We start from the raw sequence: 4,327 nt of genomic DNA on the forward strand, positions 1-4,327 counted from the left end.
TATTATCACTGTTTTCTAGCTGGTCTAAAACCACTTTTGATGTAAAGAGACAGTTTTGGTTGCTATGGACAATCTCCAGTTTCCTGGCAGAAAGAACAGTATATATAATATAAAACTGCATGCAGGACACTGGACAGACCACTAGGGACAAAGGGGATGTGTAGTTATTTGATACAGTACTGTAATCTGTAAGATTACAGTATGCTGTATCTGTACTGTGTGTTTCACTTTTGAATTTACCGCCGAACTCCGTCCCCGTGCATCGCAACGCTCGCAGAGAATGGAGCTCGGCACTGTGAATCGAGCGAGACACAGCGGCTCGCCGATCACAGCAGGGAGACATCGCAGGAACCAGGGGACAAGGTAAGTAAACTCTTCCTGGATCCCGCGATGCGATCCCGAGTCTGGCTCGGGGATACCGCTTTTGGTATGTAAAATCCACCCCGAGCCAGACTCGGGAATACCGCCAGGGGGGTTAAGTTATCTTGCAAACCTGGCCTGTTAGTGGGTCCTGAGGACAGGGTTGATGACCACTGCTGTACGGTCTATTTGCTTTTAATAAATCAACCCTCTTGCAGCTAGAAAGTTGAGCACCCTTGGGTTGGACTATCAGCAAGCATGTGGGTTTAGTGAGTATTGCAGGCAGCTGACAAGGATAAGCGCCATCTGCTGGCAAAAATGTTAGTGCATGCACTTTTATTATTTTATTTGTATTTCCCTTTTTTTTTCCTGGTCAAAATAAATAAAAATAAAAACCCAAAACCTCTATACAGCCCATTTTTAAGAGGACCTGTGTCATCGGATCAAGTGTAATAATGGCCGATCCTACATAGACTACAAGATAGATACAAAATACATAACGGAACAAACACATTGGGGTTGATTTACTAAAGGCGAATAGACTGTGCACTTTGTACAGTGCAGTTGCTCAAGAGCTTAGTAAATGAGATAAAGCTTCACTTTGCAAAAGAATACCCAATCACATGCAAAGAAATAAAAAAGCATTTTTGCTTGAACGTGATTGGATGATGGAAGTCAGCAAAGCTTCTGCTCATTTACTGAGCTCTGGAACAACTGCACTTTGCAAAGTGCACAGTCTATTTGCCTTTAGTAAATTAACCCCCATTGCATGTAATCCTTCCAGGTTGGAACTCTTCCAAGACAGGGCATCTATCTTGCAAGGAAAAGTTAGCATTCAGTTAGAGCCACGGATCCAGCTCTCTGCTTCATACTGCGACCACTATGCTATGAGGTCATGTCACACCTCCCAACTTTTTGAGATGGGAATGAGGGACACCTAATAACAAAAGTATGTAGGCATAGGACACACCCCCTGCCACACCCCCTTAACCACTTCAGCCCCGGACCATTTGGCTGGCAAAAGACCAGAGCACTTTTTGAGATTCAGCACTGCGTGACTTTAACTGACAATTGCGCAGTCGTGCGGCGTTGCTCCCAAACAAAATTGACGTCCTTTTTCCCCCACAAATAGAGCTTTCTTTTGGTGGTATTTGATCACCTCTGCGGTTTTTATATTTTGCGCTATAAACAAAAAAATAGCGACAATTTTGAAAAGAACGCATTATTTTTTACTTTTTGCTATAATAAATATCCCCCAAAAAATATGTAAAAAAAACTATTTTTTTTCCCTCAGTTTAGGCCGATATGTATTCTTCTACATATTTTTGGTAAAAAAAAAATCGCAATAAGCGTATATTGATTGGTTTGCGCAAAAGTTATAGCGTCTACAAAATAGGGGATAGTTTTATGGCATTTCTCTTAATATATATTTTTTTTACTAGTAATGGCGGCGATCAGCGATTTTTATCATGACTGCAACATTATGGCGGACACATCGGACACTTTTGGCGTTATTTTGGGACCATTCACATTTATACAGTGATCAGTGTGATTAAAAATGTATTGATTACTGTGTAAATGTGACTGTCAGTGAAGGGGTTAACCCCTAGGGGACAGTGAAGGGGTTACGTGTGTCCTAAGGAGTGATTCTAACTGTGGGGGGAGGGACTATGTGTGACACGACACTGATCATCACTCCCGATTACAGGGAGCGGTGATCAGTGTCCTGTCACTAGGCAGAATGTGGAAATGCTGGTTTACACCAGCATTTCCCTGTTCTTCCTCTCCGTGAGACGATCACTGGTATCCCCGCGGACATTGATCACACTCACAGAGGTAGCGGCGGGCGCATGTCCGCAAACTGCTTCTTAAAGGGCAACGTACAGGTACGTTAATCTGCCTGTACGTGCCCTTCTGCCGACGTATAGCGGCGTGAGCGGTCGGCAAGCGGTTAAAGGTGAATTAGACAAAAAAAATAATTATTGGTTAAACCCACAAGTGCTTTTTTTACCACTACTATTCCTTTATATTGGCTTTTGAAATTTCCAAATGCAGCAATTTAGAAATTGGATGAAAGGTTTAGCACTGGGAAACACTATTTGAAAGATAAAAAGTGCATTTTATATACATCTATGTAGATCAGACCAAAATGAGACAACTCGGCTGAACTTAGAAACCCTCGGAAAGGCTTGGAAACACCTGGGAACGGAGTATTTCCGAGTGTATCCGAGTATTTCCGAACAGCTCCGAACCTTTCCGAGTGTCACCGGCGCCCCCGCACCTCTGGCCAAATGCGGTACTGCACACCACATTAGCTTGAATTCTGCTCATTTTGAGAGATAACACTTGCAAACCGAGTCAGGATTTAAAAAAAAAAGTTGCTCGTCTGTCGAAACGCTCGTTAACCGCGTTACTCGTTAACAAAGGTTCCACTGTATATGGAAAATAAATCTGACAATATTTGATGGTTAATGTGAAGCTAAATTTTGCCAACTGCTATCAGCCATTAGCCAGAGGCTTCAATGACATGGTGCAGTGGTTGTCAACCACTGGGCCATGACCTCCCTCCTTCCGGCCTTCAGCAGATCCCCTAACCTCTTACAATGCCTCCCAGCTTCCATAATGTCACCCAACCTTCCATAGCTGTCCACTGTTCCTTTCAGCCTCCTACAGTGCCCCCAAGCCCCCTGAGAGCCCTCAGCCCCCACAATGCCCCCAACCTCCCACAGTGTCCCTAGGCCCCTGAGAGCCTCAGCCCCCACTGTGTCACCCAATCTCCCACAGTGCCTCCCGGCCCCCCTGAGAGCCCTTAGCCCCCACAGTGCCCCCCCAATTTCCCACAGTGCCTCCAGGCCCCCTGAGAGCCTTCAGCCCCCAAAGTGCCCCAAACCTCCCACAGTGCCTCCAGGTCCCCTGAGAGCCCTTAGCCCCCACAGTGCCCCCTCCCCCCCAGTCTCCCACAATGCCTCCAGGTCACCTGAGAGCTCTCAGCCCCCACAATGCCCCCCCAACCTCCCACCATTCCTCCAGGTCCCCTGAGAGCCCTTAGCCCTCACAATACCCCCCCACCCCTTTCCCATGGTGCCTCCCAGCCTCTTGCAGTTCCTCCTAGCTTGCTGCAGAGCCTCCAGTCCCCATAGTGTCCCCACACATTAACTGTGCCCTACAGTGCACCCCATTACCTGCAGCACACTTCAGTCTACCACCGTGCATCTGAGAGACCCCATAACCCCTCCAGAGATTCCACCACCCACAGTTGCACCCAGCTCCTTCCACATACCCCGATAGAGCCACCAAATCTGTTGCAGAGTCTCCAACTCCCCCTATACACACACCCACAGTGACACCCAGCTCCATCCATTACTATAATTTTAGTGTATGAGTATAAACTTTTTTTTTTGCTTTACTTTTGGGGCTTGGAAAGTTTTGGAAGTTCTAGTTCTGGTCTCAACCCTGGATTAGTGGAACCCAAGCTCCACCTAGAACTGTTATCTGTTACAGCACATGGTGGCTTCTTATATGCCTTGGCAACTCCAACTCCATGTGCCATATTCCCCACTGGATAACTTCTTACACTGAAGTGCTTCAGCCATCACAAAGCCAACCAAGGTGTCACCCTTCCCATATAGGGTCTCCATAATGTAAAACAAACAAGGCAGAGCCCAGTAAGACAGTGACACCTTCTCTATGGCCTTCTGGAGGGGGCACAAGCAATTGCAGGAGCAGCTCACTGTCGTCATTTCCAAAATGGGAAGCTAGCCAAATATTTAACACTCCAGTGCCCAATCCAACTTGGAAATACCAGTTCTGGGTGGACCCAGGATGTAATTATTCTATAATTGTAATTTAATTGAGATTAGGTATGCATGTTGCAGCTGATCCTTAGAATGAACCTCTTTGTGCTTTCATTAGTCATGAAAGTCTGTGCCAATGACATGTGAGACTCATCCTCATTTCTGACCCAATT

Source organism: Aquarana catesbeiana, linkage group LG06 (assembly GCF_042186555.1).
Source record: "Aquarana catesbeiana isolate 2022-GZ linkage group LG06, ASM4218655v1, whole genome shotgun sequence".
Taxonomy (NCBI): domain Eukaryota; kingdom Metazoa; phylum Chordata; class Amphibia; order Anura; family Ranidae; genus Aquarana; species Aquarana catesbeiana.